This window comes from Anas acuta, chromosome 1, assembly GCF_963932015.1.
Source record: "Anas acuta chromosome 1, bAnaAcu1.1, whole genome shotgun sequence".
NCBI lineage: Eukaryota > Metazoa > Chordata > Aves > Anseriformes > Anatidae > Anas > Anas acuta.
The window spans coordinates 110,671,635-110,688,164 of record NC_088979.1 but is presented as its reverse complement, the minus strand read 5'-3'; the positions used below and the strand labels follow the sequence as shown (position 1 = coordinate 110,688,164).

The window sequence follows — 16,530 nt, the reverse complement described above, 5'->3', positions numbered from 1 at the left end:
TTTGTATAGTGTAGCAAAATACATAATACTTGAAGAATAAGAATAAGATATCCACTAAGTCCCAAAAGTTCTAATATTAACTACAAAATCAGTTTGAGTTTTCAAGAGAAATTCAGGGTTTCTAGCCTTTCTACTCATCCTTCTGTTGTCTAAATAGGTCCTACAGGAGAATTTTCTGGTATCTATTAATGCCCAGACACCAACTGAAACTCTTTCCTGCTATATGGTACATTCTTAACAGCTCTAACTTCATGCACATCCTCTGGTGTCACACAAGGCTCGGGCTCAATATGCAACTTTTCTATCAGCTGCTAGTAGTCCTCCATCTGGAGTTAGACGTGAGTCCAACTCTGAGACCTCTACTCCTCTATTGACCTGGGTTGAAGCTGTTTGCATTACTGGGCTGGTGGGGACAGGAGGGAAACAAACATCCAGGAGATGGGCGCAATTACTTCAACAAGTACCTCAAGAATCAAAGCATTCCCAAAGTGGTTTCTTTTTCTTTTCTTCACTGACTAAACTGTGGTGCTTTTAGCTAAACACAAACCATATACTACACTGAAGGGGAGATGAGTTTATTTGGTCCATTGATGTTGGCTCATTTTGAGTCATTTAGTGCTGTTTTCTTCAGAGCACAAAAACGCTTGTTTTCTTTTTCAATTTCTTTCCTCACCTCCCATCACCCCAAAATGTTTACAGACTTACTTCTTTCAATCACAGAGGAAGCAAGGGAAGAAAAGCAGGATGGATGTGTACTTCTATGTGCAGGAATGCCTCTCTTTCACTAACTTACTGCCCTCTTATTTCTTGCCACATCTAATAATAGCTTAGGTTAGGAAGAATTATGCCTGCAGAGTTATGCCTAATTGTATTTGGTAAACAAGACAATTTATAGATCCTAAATCTTCTTCTCCTTAAATTGGGCAGAGGATAAAATTCTCCTATCATCATAACCTCTTTTCTTTAATACAGGATCAGGATGCTGACCTTCTCTGTACTGCTATAGCTGTAAGTGCTATAATCCTTTTTACCTTTTATTTTTTTGCAGCACTGTAACCAGATGTGAACATAGTCCTCCAAATGGGCAATGGCTGGCACAGTCTGTAATCTCAGCATGACTCCCTTCGATTTGTACTCATCAGCTTCTGCTTTCATTTCACGTCTAGGCATTGTGCTTGCTTTCTATGTATTACATTTGTTTGCTTTGAAAACACTTTTGAAATGTTTGCAACAGTAACTCCACATTCATTTCAAACAAAACTGGAGAGCAGTATTGGAATTATGTTCCTTTACCTTTTTCATTATAAATTTGAAAAAGGAACTCTTTATTAGCTTCCTCACCTGGCTCCCTGGGAGCTGTTGGCAGGCTCTGCCACATGCCAAAGCATTGTCACTCCCAAATTTCTTCCACAGACCAAAATGCCTAAATGATAACAGTGGTGAATCCAGTGAAGTCAGAAGCTGCTACATTTCTATAGAAGAATTTGCATTCTTCTATATCTCTACAGAAGCAAAACAGGGTTTTCCAGATGCAACAGATCTATCCCTAAAATCTGTTTGTTTTTTTTTTTTCTTCTACTTTTTCTGTACCCCCAAGTTTTATTTCTAGTTTATCACAGATTATTCTTTTATTCCTTCTGTTCTCAACACTTCTCAGATGAAACAGTTTACTAAAAAGTAAACTTTTTTTCTTACAAGAAAACACATCTTTGACTAATCGTTCCTGCTAGACAGGTCACATGCCTTTCTTTCAGTTGTTCTGTATGCTCATGGAAATAACTGTGCACTGGTGCAAGACGAGAACAGCTCTGTGTATTATTCTTTTCTGTTTGCTACTAATCAATCCCAAAGCAAGCATTTACAATATGCATTAATGTTAGAACACTTTCAGCATTGAATAACCACAACAAAGTCATTCTCACCTGCCAAGAAATTACAGACAGTATTACACCAACAATCTGACTTCACCCCAGAATCCAGTTCTTCAACAGCTGGCATTTCCCCTAAAAAAAAAAAAAAAACAACTCATTATGTATGCCAAAATATATAAGACCTACTTCTTATTAAAAACTTATTAACAGAACAAACTTTCTAACCATACATCTTTATTACATTAAAAAATAATAATAGAATCACATGCTTTTTACTCTTCTTTCAACTTTTTCATATGCTTTATGCTTTACCTACAACCAAGAGAAGAAAGGATTTTTTTCAGATGACAGTAGTGATTCTTATACCCCTGAATACAGAAGCTGGAGCCTGATGAAAAACCATAATATGATGTGATTAAAGCACAAAAAGCCACAGCACCGTTAACTGCAACAATCTGAGCCTGAAAAGCCTGATTTATTCCTAAGTCCCCCTCCTCCTGTTACTGGAAGTCTGTAACAACAAAAGGCTCCTAAATCAAGCCTAACTAAGGGATCTAAAGATGCACTTAGGCTTCTTTGTTTTTGCCACAGACTGGAACTAATTCTCAGGTAAAATTGTTTGTCTTCCTTAACTCTGACTGACTATGTCATTAAAGCCAACACTGTATAGGTTTCCTAGCAGAACTAACGGGAAGCCGGCCGGAATAAACATCTCATGCCCTTTTTTTTTTTGAGAAGTAGCCAAAGCATATGGGTTGTGTACTAGGGTGCTGGTGTACTTAAAAGGCACTGTCTTCCTTTCAGGTTAAATTTCTGTTTCTTATCTCAAGGCATGAGGTAGGTCTACTTGGCCCAGCACGCATAAGATTTATGTATGGCTTTCCATATTTTTACCTAGAGACAGTAAGTAATAGTCTTCAAACTTCCAGAGGTTTTGATACAAAATGTCTGAAGCAATTTTCTCAGCCTCTCAGTGTTTTAGCAGTGTTTCAAACACTCTCTTGTGCCAATAGCCCTCTGTCTCTGTCACTGTCTTTTAAGCCCTTTAAGGCTATGCTGATGTCCAAATATTAACAAGTAAAACTAACATTTAGATCATGTAGACATCTCCTGAATTAACAGCCTGATAGTGAGTTTTGCTGAAGTCCCATGCCTGAATGTCATTACATTTGCAGCAGTATACCAGTGCAAAATACAGAATAACAGATGTGTTCTAGATAACATTATTTCATAATGACATAATTCCCAAGGAATCCTTTCAGTTTTAAGACTAATCCACAATCTAAAGCTTTGCAGAAAGCATCAAGAGTGGTTCCTACAACAACATGGTCCTTCTTCTTAATGCCTTCCAGTCATTTAATGTAACTGGAGCTGCCTGATAAAAGCTAAGCCTCTCATACGTCTCATGGTATGTAGTACATACATCAGTATGTTACTACTTATAACTAACGTCAAGGTATGACATTATTCTAAAATTCTGATGTCTTAATTACTTACAACCCATTCAATAAAATTTTCATGTAACTCAACTGTTACAAAATAGTATATTTTATCCATTTCCAGAACCTCTGCAATGTTGGGGATTTTCCTTTTTTCCTGCCTTTTTTTTTTTTTTTTTCCTCAGAAGAATTCCTTCTCATATTGTGTTGGAAGGCATCTGTATTTACTGGATAGGAAATACAAACCACTTCAATAGCATTTTTCTTTACAAACTATTCCATTCTTTTCACTGTCACTGTCAGAACTTATGCGGGGGGAGGGAAAGTAACATAATTTCAACGAGATAGTAATTGTTTGGTGAATTGGACAGAATGTATATTTTTGTTCATCTTGAAAATCAGAAACTACATCCGTATTATTTTGAGCATATGTCACTACTTAAAATGAGTAATGGATTTTCCCCTCTGAAGACAGAATAAAATACTGGGCAAGTGAACCATAGAAGAATGTTTTGATATGTGAGTAGTACTTGGGATTAATACATCTTTTGTGTTACAGGGGATGAAGCACACAAGAAACTGAGTATTCTGGGCTGACACTTTATCTCCTGCTTAATCATGAATCTACACCATATTCTGAAAGAGAATATGGCCTGGGCCCCAGAGCTTCTAAACCTGTGCATCCCAGCAGCTCCACAGTGGTAACTCCTACCTTGCTGGAAGAAGACAGGTAGTTAATATTCATGGATATCATCCATGATATTCATGGATATTCATCCAAGCTCAAGAGCAATGCATCCTAAAAAAAAAAAAAAAAATGCCATGAAGCCTGCACTGATGAATAAGGAGATCCTGGACAAAGTCAAACACAGAAAAGAAGGGTCGCTTGGGAGAAATACAGAGAAATTGTCCAAACAGCCAGGGATCAGGTTAGGAAAGCTAAAGCCATCAAAATAGAATTAAAACTGTCCAGAAATGCCAAAGTCAACAAGAAAGGCTTCTGTAAGTATGTCAGTGATAAAAGGAACACTAGGAAAAAAGTGGGCCCTCTCGAGAAGGAAATGGAAGATCTTGTTTCCTAGGATATGTAGAAGGCTGAGCTACTCAATGGCTTTTTTTGCCTTAGTCTTCACAAATGCTCTAGCCACACAGCCCAAGTTGCAAAAGGCAAAGGAAGGGACTGGGAGACAGAAGAACCACCCACTGTAGGAAAAGAACAGCTTTGAAACCATCTAAGGAACCTAACGTGCAGAATTCCATGGAACCTGATGAGACACATCTGAGGGTCCTGAGAACTGGCAGATGAAGTTGCTAAGCCGCTATCCATCGTATCTGAGAAGTCACGTCAGTCTTGTGAAGTTCCCACTGACTGAAAAAAAGGGGAAACATAACCCCCATTTTTAAAGGGAAGACCTGAGGAGGTACAGGCCAGTCAGTCTCACTTTTGTGCCCAGCAAGACCATGGAGCAGACCCTCCTGGAAACTATGCTAAAGCACATGGAATAAGGAGGTGATTAGCAATAGCCAATATTGTTTCAGTAAGGGCAAATTGTACCTGACAAATTTGGTGGCCTTCTGCAATGTGGTTACAGTGTAACTGTAAAGAGAAGAGCAACTGGCATCATCTATCCAGATTTGTGCAAAGCATTTGACACTGTCCCATGTGACATCCTTGTCTCTAAACCAGCGAAATGTGGATTGAACAGATGAACAACTTGGTAAAGAAGTGGCTGGATGGTTGCATACAAAGAGTTGCAGTAAATAGCTCAATGTCCAGGTGGCAACTGGTGATAAATGGTGTTCCCTAGCGGTCAATATTACACCATTTAAAATCTTTGTCAGCGACATGGGCAGTGAGATTGAATGCACCATCAGCAAGTTTGCTGATGACACCAAGCAGAGTGGCATGGTCAGCACACTAAAGGGAAGGGATGTCATCCAGAGGCACCTGGACAAGCTTGAGAGTTGGGCCCGTGCAAACGTCATGAGGTTCAACAAGGCCAAGTGCAAGGTCTTGCCTTTATTAGGGCAATCCCAAGCACACATACAAGCTGTGTAGATAATGGATTGAAAACATCCCCAGTACCTAAAGGAGGCCTACAAGAAAACTGAAGAGGGACTCCTTACAAAGGCATGTTGTAATAGGACAAGGGGTAAAGGCTTTAAACTAAAAGAGAGGCTCTAAACTAAAAGATTTAGATTAGGAATTAAGAAGAAATTCCTTATTCAGAGGATGGTGAGGCACCAGAAAATGTTGCTCAGAGAAGCTTCCAAGAGTAAGAAGTAACAATCTTTTCTTGGGAAAAAAAAAAAAAAAAGCAGATTATCACAGCATTTGTGAGCCAAACCACATACAAGTTTTTATAAAGTTACCTGTAATAACTGTTGTAAAGCAAAATATGTCCAAGCGTATTTCTTTAGAATTTGAAGACTAAGATCCCCAGCAGAATTTGATGAAAAATGAAAATGTAAATGCACCCTAACTTGAGTAAGACTCCATATCTCTGAAGTATTTTGCCTTCTCTCCAATGGTTCACAGATTATTATTATTTTTAACAAAGGAAAGAATGGAAATTAAAAAATACATATATAATAATAATTACACATGATGACTTCTTCCTGAAGAATAATTTTGCCAGCTTCTAAGACTCTTCTTCTGTCTTTCCTGCACATTGATGTTGTCTTAAATATGGCCATGGCATCAAGCAAATACTACCCATCATAAACATAGGCAGCCTAAACGGAGGTTCATATTTCATGCCCCTTATAATGGGACAGATCTAGAGCCCTTTGCGCATAGTCAAATGCACATTGTCTTCCTACTGCATTGGGTCAGGCCTCTCCATGTGTAAGAAATTTCATGGAAGGTCTTACCCCCACTAAAGTGTGTATGTTGCTAATCATTAACAATTTTTAAGGATTACGGTAAGCTTTAGAAATCAGAGACAGAAAAGTAGCATCAGATTCCATTCTAACTACCTGTTATCTATTCAGAATGCACTGATTCCAATACATCTAGCTGATGAACTCACGGTATAAGTTATTTGAAGCACGTATTAGTGTTAGGTAAAAATTCACACCCAGGTAAAATGCTTTTTGTGTAGCTCTGTATTGTTTCCTTCCTGTATGAGAAATTGCAACAAAACAAGGAAGTATGACCTTGGATCAGGTCTCCACCTGAAATCCTGGACAACCACCATAGAAGCTGGATGCCCTCATTTCCTGTCAAAGATGATAACACAGCAATACTGAAATCATGTACTAGAAGAAAACAGGAAAAGGGGGAAGAAAAAAACAAAACAAAACAAAAACAAAACGCATACACTCATCATTATTAACACTCTTTTATCAGCCAAAAAGGCAAAAGAAACTATAACCATTCTAATCCTTGTGTCTATGGAACGGTAGCTATTATATTAATATAGCTATATTAATATAACATACTAATAGTACTTTTATAGCCTAAATTCTCAGGCTTGTTTTTCTCTTCCATCATAATTTCAAGGTGTTTTCAATTCTTGGAGTTTGCTTTTGTTCTACAAATGGAAAATACTGACATATCTTTGAAAAGTCAAACCAGAAAATATTTGCTTTTTCATGATTCATCGTAATTTGGTAAAAACATAACATTAATGTGGCTGCTGCACTACATTTGGGGAGGGTAGAGAAAAGGAAAAAGCCTTCACGGCTCCTAAGTTACCTATACACATTCAAATAAATTAGATGACCTTTTGCTATTTGTACTGCTTGCATTACCTGTCACTGTCTCCTCTTCATGTAGGAGGTTCAATGTGAGGATTAGATATTAATTGTTTGTTTTGAAAATGCTTCCCTTCTACTCCACATACACTGCACAATTTCATTTGATTTTTATAGCTAAATCCAAAGGCTTTTATAAACACTTTCACCCAGATATATCCAGAGTTTCTCATTTCTTTGCCTTTTTATTTGTGCTCCTCTTAAAATGTTGAGGAGTTGCAGAAACAGCAGCTCAAATTCTAATGACTTGTTCAAGCAAGGCAGTAACAGCCTTTGCTAAAATACTTTTTTTTTTAAAAAAAAAAAAAAAAGAGAGACATCTCCAAATGCTGGACAAACTTTACACTACATCAATTACTTTTTTCTTTTTTTTTTTTCAAGATAGTAAATTGCCCATAGAATGTCAAGGGACATTTCTCAAGTGCCTCCAATAAAACTGAAGTGACGAGCTAAATTATGTAAAGGTTGGTTGCAAATACTTGAACCAAAGCCAAATTCTCTTCCTCAGCTTTTAAAGTCTGTTGGAAAAAAAGTCCTCATTTATTTTGTATTCCCACTTGTTGCTAAGAGGAAGACTTAACTACCAGTAATTATTCAAATTAAATGCCAGACTCCCATTTTCATAGCCCAAAAACCCCAGCATGAAGTAACCAACAAATTACATTAGTCATCATTACTAGTGAATTAAATGAGAACTAATACTTTATTCCAACAAACAAACAAACAAACAAACACTTATTTTCATACAAAATAATACTGAAAGTTAAGTGACACCAGAGTCATATATTCATGAATAATTAGAGGCAAGAAGAACAGCATAAACTCTAAGCAGTAATACTGCACTGAGCACCACTAAGCTCAAGACCTACTTATTGTCTATGGAACACACCTCCCAACACGATACCCCCAAAGACAACTTAAGGTCAGGACAGAGCTACCCAAAATGTCAGCAGTTGAGGAAGGGTAGAATTAGCCCCATTTGTTTCTAGATTTGCCTGAGGCCCTTTAATGCCCTTCAACAGACTGACAGATTAGGGTCCTACCACAGCAATTCAGCAAAAAGTTTCTGTGCCTTTGTGCAGCCACCTACCATAAAAGCCTATAACGGCTTCAACCTGTGATGGGAGGCAAGACCAAAGCCTAGGATTCCCCTCATACTTGTACCCATAGGACATGCTCCAAAGCACAGACAGCACAACACTGGTTCATTTAAAGGTCCAGGAAGAAGTCACCCAATATTTTTATTTAACAGACAACTGAAATACCAAGTAAAAAGGTTTTCTTACACGGAGGCAGCTAACAAGTTTCCTGACTACCAATTTTATTCTGTGTGTTTTAGGCTATGCTTCCTTTATTGTCAGTAATGGTCAACTTCATTTTTTCTTCTCTAGTTGATAATTACACTTTACATTCTGTTTGATTATTGCAGAAATGATTTGTCATATAATACAATTAAAATATCAGAGTATAGAGGCAGGGCTTAAGAAAGTATTAATGCTCAACTTAATTTCCTGTTTTTCTAGTACAGAAGTAATGCTTAAATGATGTGTAAAAGGTGACTTTTTATGAAAATAAAAAAATGCTTATGAAAATGCAGTTAAATATTTTGTTCATACTGACATGGAAAGTCATCAAAGCAAGGACAAATGAAAATATGCAGGAAATACAATACTTGAATCCAGAATGTTCTTATCTGTTCTTAATATCACCATAAAGAATTATTTTATCTCTAGTGTCTATTTCAAGACATTTTATTGTCTGCTAGTATAGAAAACATCCTATAACAGAAATAATGTATTTAGAAAACTAAAAAACAAAATGAAACAACAAAAACAAAACAAAACAAAACATGCCAAGAACCTGCTATCATATACACAATGAAGCTACGTTTTTTTTTTCTCTAAGTATGTATATGACTTGCATAGCCCAAATTATTACTGCTTTTCACACTCATTTATTTTAGATGCAACCACCTGGTGTACTGAATCATCTATCAGCACTTCCAGTACATCAAGGCATCAGGCTGGCCCTTGATACGATTTCATTGTATCATTAACTACTCATTTTCTAAGATCTAAAATGAAGAAATGGCTCCAAGATACTTAATTTAGGAGGACTGTCATTCCGTTAATGAATGTAAAGAAAAGTACAGAAGATTCACTGGATTCAGTGAGGGTTTTGTTTGTTTTTGGGGTTGTGTTTGTCTTGATTTGCTTTGCTTTTGTGGGGGGTGATTTTTATTTTTATTTTTTTTCAGTAGGCAAACATTATAAAGGATCTCTAGAGCCACAAAAACTCTCTCTCCAGGCACAAGAGACTATCTTTTGGGAGTCCAAGGTGAGATGTGTGAGTTGGTTTGACACATACGTTCCCCTGCCATGAAATATCCCTAAGAACATCAAGCAAATCACTTTTGACCAGCATAGGTCTGCATACAACAGGGTCCTAACACAAAGTTATCACATGCTCTGCAAAAAACTCTCAACCTGGTTTTATGCTGAACTGCTGGTGATTTTATTTGCAATGGTTATCTCCTATGAGGGAATTCATCATTTTGAACACAAAAGTAATGAAGCATTTCTGGCAGCATTGATGGGATGACATACTTAAAAGGGGAATAAAACATGCAGCTCTGTTCTCAGCCAGACAGTTTAACCCCATTTGCGCACTTTGTCTACTTTCAAGAGCAGTGGGAGATAATATTTGCTTGTGAGGAGAGGCAGTAAGAGTGAAAATACTGACTGAAACTCCCTTCAGTCTGCAGACACTGTAAGGAACTCAGGATCCGAGCACATTTTTAGGGCAGTTCTACCCTTCACAGCCCCAATGCTGAGGGAAAGGAGTAAGAAGAGAAAAGCCACATCCCCTTATCAGAATAAGCTTACCTGAATTTACAAACAATATCTGAGAGTGCCTTGTTGAAAAAGGCAGCTAAGGCCTGACTGGATTCCTATCTTCTTTCTTTCTAAGGCACACTAAAGAAACAAGTAGCTCCGAAAGTCAAAATATACATTTTATTAATCGCATTGATATAATGAATCTAGCTTAAATGGATTTTTTTTTTTTTATGGCAGCACATCATGCTGTGTTTGGCAATTGTGACTAAACTAGTATTAATACCACTCCAGTGTTTTGACTATTGCTGAGCATTGCCTCCACAGCACCAAGGTTTCTTTTTTTTTCTCCCACTTTTGTACCCCAGAGCAAGTAGGTCAGGGGTGGTCAAGAAGCTGGGGGATGGGACACTACCAGCACAGCTGACCAAGCAGACGAAAGGGATATTCCACATCATATAACTACATGTTCAGCAATAAAACTGGAGGGGAAGGGTGTTTGGGGTGAGATAGCCATTTCTCACAGACTAACTGGGCATTAGTCTAATTTTAGGAGGTGGTGAATGAGTGCCTTTGCATTACTTTGTTTGTTTCCTCCTCCTCTTTCCTTCACTTATTAAACTATATCTCAGTGTGTGAGTTTTCCTGATTTTGCCCAATTCTCTCCCCCATGCTGCTAGGGGGGAGTGAGTGAGCGACCAGGTAGGAGCTTAGCTGCTGCCTGGGTCAACCCACCACAAGACTATCAGAGAAAGTACTCTGAAGCAGTACCCAAAGCACTACTCCAGCCATTTTCTTCCAGTGATCAAGGGAAAGAGAGAAAGAAGAAGGCTAATGTGGCACTGATAGTTCTGAAATGAGACTGCTTTTAATAAAATGTGTAATTCAAATTAAAGATGATATCCATTTAAGACAGTCGTGTTAATTCAAGAACAGAAATTTAATAGAAGGTGTTAACTGAGCTCTATTTTGAACTTCAGTGAAAAAGATTAGACATACAAAAGAAGTCAATGGTAAAGTGAGAACAGCATTTTGTTGCAAAGAAATAAGCACTGACCTATTCTGTACAGCTGCAGTAAGAAACCAGAAGCTTTGCACATACATAGGCATCACTGAAAGAAATACATATATACATATCCACAACTGTAATGAAGAGGAACATGCAAGAAAACTGCTTCCTACAGAAGGTCAAGGACCTAACAAGTTTCTGAAAAGGACTGGATACTTATAGGAATAAGAAAAACAACAATAGTTACTTGGTAAATATACATTTGGGGAAGTTACATCTAAAGGTTACAGTAGTTTTAATCTGTCAATGATAGTCGTGTAACCACTGCTGTTGCTAGCAAGGTCAGAGCTATGTAGGGAAAGCTATCCCTGCTGCACTGATGATACTACTGTTAAAGGTTGAGAGAATCCTTTCAAAGTCTGCTGAGGTTTATCTTGTTAACTGTGCAATACATATACACTGCATCAATCTCTATTAGTCAGGTCTTGTACTTACTACTAAGCCTTCGGGTCCCATACGCTTCTAACAAAACCCTGGAAATGAAAGTGGTTATAATTGTCATTGTATTTCACCCAAATCAACAAGAGGAAGTCAAATGCTCTTAAAGCAAAAAAACTGTAGTAACTGTCTTTAAATTGTGTGAAAACAAATGACTTTCTTCTCATCAGTAACATTTTCATTCAAATTATTAAGACTACTTTACTTATAATAAAATAAATAATATAACGGGGTGCTAGGACAGATTATCCCACAACTATTGATGAATATAACATCTTCTTTACAAGAAAGTGCATGCACATTGGATGGCATAGGTAAACAAGGAAACCCCATTGTTTCTTAACATTGCTTTTGCTTCCTGTTGTACTCACACAATAAACTGTATATCACACCATTTAGAAAAAAATCAAAGCTGACACTGCAACGGGAAAGGTCAGCTCTTCTGCCTTCCCACTTGCACCACTGATCCACTTAATAATCCAGCAGGTAGAGCAGTCTTTCTACCTTGCCACAATTTTTACGCAGAAAAGAAGAGATTCTGTTTTTACGTCTTTCTTCATATATTTGTAAAGAAACAAACAACAAAAAAAAAATGCACAGTCACTGTGGAGAGAAGCATTGCTTAAAACAGTAATGCAAAACATGAGGATATGTGGGAAAGACAGCTACTGAATCCTACAAAGAGGGTCCAAAACCAAACTGGTTGGAAAGCCTTCTGTTTCATAAAGAAATTAAGTTAAAAGCTACTGGGTAAAGGGGAGGAAAAAAAAAAAATCACTAATTCACTGAATGCATTTGATAGATGTCTTGCTAATGAGCAGAATTTCACACCGTCCCAATGAGGTAACATCAATGTAACCACTCAGAAAGCTGCAGACTGAAACATCTCGGGAGGTAAACATACCAGCCAAACTTTCCACAGTGGAGGAAAGACTACTAAACTCTTCCCGTTTATTTTTTTCCCTGTGGTGTACAGAAAGCAGAGGAGAGCAGCACATTTACAAAGTCTGTCACCGGAAAAATTTAAGTGTAGAATTACTTGGTCTCTTTCAATACTCAGTCATCTCCTACCCCTATCATTACTCACGTGTAAATGAACAATAATGTGGCTTGAAAGGCACAGAAGAAAAAAGCTTCAATTTTAAGTCTCACACATGTGATCTCAAATGATAACATGTAATAGCAACTGCAAAATGTCTACTACCTAAGGAAAGAAACTGAGAAAGTCAGTTGCAGTATGGGCAATCACTCTTCCTTCCCTACCCTGTATTCTTCCTTCTGCCAACTGTATCTATTTTTTTAATCAATAACTTAATTAAAACTGCTATAATAATATTACCATATTTGTTGCTAATTGTGCAATGCCACAAGTATATTGAGGGCTGTGTGTACAATTGTCGTCTCCATTATTTGAGTTTACCCAGCCTATAGTATTAATAATGTAGATAAACTTAACCAAGATCCATAATTCCTTCATCCACTGCAATAAAACAAATGATGCATTTACAGTTTCTCTGTCTGGAGCATTAAGTAATATAGTAAAAACGTCAAGAGCACAGTTTTCTTCCAATTAAATACACAGAAGAAAGCCTTCTATTTTTAATTACTCTTTTAAATCTCTGATTGAAAAACAGAGCTGAAAATCAGTTTTGGAAACACTGTCAGCCTGATGAAAAAAACACACTTAACAGCCATTGTCTTCATTCAGTCTCATCATATCCAATTTCAAACTGGACTCTCCACCGTTTTTCACTTTTACTTTGAACAGCAAAATAGACCACTGATGAAAGAGGATTTATCCAATTATTATGAGCTAAGTAGCTTTAACTTCCTTTAGATATCCACTAACAAGATATAAAATGACACTTCCCGGACACATCACCAGCACAATAGGGCCTTTATTGATTTTCATATCATGTTCTTCAGTCTGAGATGACTCTCTTGAGGACTCTGCTTCCCAGCAGGAAAAAAATTGCCTTTTCTATGTTTGAATTCAGATCTATTAATGCATTCCTTGCTGGAGACAGTGTCATTTCAGTTCTCTCCCTCTTTAGTTGATGTGTCTACACCTTGCTGGCTCAGTGTCCTAATGGATCCCAGGGTTAAAGGTCAAAGTACGAAAACAAAAAACGAAATTGCTCAGCTTGGGAATCGATAAGAAAAAGACTCTTAACACTCTGTCTAAGGGTAAAATGTGCAACCAATGAGGTGTGATAACTGTTCAACCTTGTGCTAAAGTTATAAATAGAGTATCAAATCCAAAAGACGTTACACACCAAAAATAAAGACAAAAAGTAGTTAATATTATCATTCAATTTGCATTAGAGCCATCAGGAAATTCACAGCTGAAGGAACAGATATTACTCTTTCCTTTTGCCATTATGAAAGTTTCTGAGGTAAAACATCAACATCATTTCTTCATGATACAACTTACAGGCTAAAAGAAGATCTCGATATTTAAATTACTGCTGAGAGGTAAGTTTCCCAGAACAGGATAAGCTACCTTTGGCTGTATGCCAGCATTTACTCATAATTACAAATTCAACCTAGGAAAAAAAAAATACAGTGACATGGTATTGGCATGCAAGAAGCCAGGTGGAGCCTTACTTGAATTTGGAAAGTGTAGCAGATTAGTTAGGTGCATGCAGTCTTTGCCTTGCAGGAAAGTATACATTGTAAGAAATATAGCTCTTTCGGTATTACAAAATGTAAATATAAAAATATAAAAAACCAATGTGTTGCTTAGCTTTACTGGATACAAAACTTAATGGCCAAAATTTATGGAGCTTAGATCATTGGAAGATGACAAATGGAAAGTTAAAAGGCTCCAAATGATTGTATGTCTCAACTTCCACAAGTCTATCTTTGTCACAGACATCAAATATAATTCTATGACAGGTCTGACAGGAGCCAACTCCAGTTAGAAAATGAGAAATTCACTTGACAGATAAAGAAATATATTTAAAGGCACTATATATACTGAAAACAAAGCTCTCAAAACTGATGCTCACTACATTCACATGTAAATTTACTCCTCTATACAAAGGTATGTGAAAGCATCAACAACTGGCCCAACGGTTTACCTATCCTTAGTTCTTCACAAAGAACAACTGTCGTGTTTTATAATCATGCACAGTCTACATTAGACAGTTTTGCTTGATCTCCTTCTTTGATTCTTCTGGCACATTACACCAGGCCACATAAATGTTTCTCCTTGTCAACTGAAAAAAAAAAAAAAAAAAAAAAAAAAAAAGACCTGCTGTAGCATCCATAATCATCTAGTATGGCAGGGTATCAGATGCTTCACTTTGTGGGTTAAAAGGAAGATCACATCCACACAAACACCGCATGACATTTTACATGCATTCACAGAAATGACTGACATCTTTTTCAGCTCTCTCAATGTTTAACGGCAGCAAAATTCATGCAGCCAATGAGCAACACGATGCCTTGTTCTTTTCCACAGCACATTTAAAACAGTATACAACTAAGACAGTGGCAAAAACATATCAGCTCTCAGCTGTCCTTGAGTTGCATCTCTATCCTGTACTTTTAGGGAGAAGGAGAAGCTAGAAGGAGGCAACTATCCTTAGGATACAATAAGGAATAGAGTGAGAAGGCTGGACTGGTAATAGGAAGCAACATGGGCATAATTCATCACAAAGCTATAAGAGGGTTTGGCTGAACCCTAAAAGCCAGTGTGGCAAGAACTAGTTAAAACAATCTTTTCGTCTCCACTGCTCAGGCGTAGTGCCCAAGGCCAAAGTGTTCCTCATCCCAACCTTGGGGTCTTGTCATCTTGTTCTTGTTTTGTTGTCCTCTGTGACCACAAGCAGACAACCTGGTAGACTGAACCACTCAGAACACAGGAATATTTTGCCTGCCTTGCAAGATTAACAAATGAAATAATATGCAAACTGCCAGGGGAAAAAAAAATCCTCCCCTCACCTGCCTCTTCTACCTAACATAATCCAGCCACTGAAAGCATCATTGTACAGAACTGGCTTGGAGCTTTATCATGAACACATCCAGTTTGTATCTTGTCTTACATGGACCTGTACATTATTTTCCCCTATATCTACTCAGAAATAAATAAATAAATAAATAAATAACAACAATAATAATGTGTATCTGGTCATGATCAAGGGGATCTATTTTAAACCAAGATATTGTGAAATTAACAGTGTTATTGTCTTTAAATAGATACAAACATAATACCAGATACAAACATAACTATCAAAATGTAAATGCCTGTTTGCCTCTCACAAATGCTATGTCATACATCCAATCACACTGTAACCCAACACTGAGAACCTAGAAGAGTCAATCAAAGTGTTAAAAAATCAAGGGAGTTACCACCAAAATTAAGAGAGCTGTCTGTGCTTTCCTCCCATAGTTCTATGAGCTTGAGCAATTTTTTCTTCTTATATGGTTAGCTATTCTGTTTTCTCTGAATGTTTCTGCGTGATTTGTTTTATACTTCCTTGGTGGACCACAGACACCTTGCAGACTTCATTGTGAAACTCCCAGCATCTTAGAAGATCCTCATTGCTAAACTGTGCTGCCTTCCTTAAAAACATGTGGACATAGGGCACTGGTCTCTACATATAATTCAGAGCCAGTGATTTTTATGAACTTAAGTCTCCTAAACTCTCCAAAAATCATCAATAATCCTTCATCACTTGTGTACATTTTCTTCTATAACATAACATGGTATGCCAGCAGGAGTTTTCCCTCTAGGCCTGTTCTGATTCACCATAAGCCAGGATACACAGGCAATTTTTGTAGCACAGACTCTTAATTTAATTTCTAAGTGACTGAATTCCTTGGACCAAAAGTCATTGTATGAACTTATACGTGCTCTACAAGGCACAGACATCATACAGACCCCAATCCGTGGCCCCAATCAACATATACAGAAACATACAACCAGCCTTATAAAACCACATTTTTAGTAACTCAGTTCAAGATCTATGCTGTTATCAGCACCAATTTATTAATTAACAGTATCTGCACATTATATGTCATTGACATTTACTAGGACATCTACTGGCTTGCTTGAGGGGATATTTGCCATTCAGTTCTGCCGGTAAAATGCCTGCTGAGCAAAGACAATCCCA

At 37.3% G+C, this 16,530-nt stretch overlaps 1 long non-coding RNA gene across 2 annotated transcripts in view; it reads right to left on the bottom strand.

Moving 5' to 3' along the window:
- LOC137861408 (uncharacterized) overlaps positions 1-16,530 on the bottom strand; it is a 77,217-nt gene that overhangs the window by 45,791 nt on the left and 14,896 nt on the right. For both annotated transcript variants that reach the window (XR_011099584.1, XR_011099583.1), the window contains exons 2-3: positions 4,023-4,109; positions 1,923-2,003 (exon numbers count right to left, since the gene is read on the bottom strand). This is a non-coding gene — a long non-coding RNA (uncharacterized lncRNA). The remainder of the gene's footprint in view (positions 1-1,922; positions 2,004-4,022; positions 4,110-16,530) is intronic.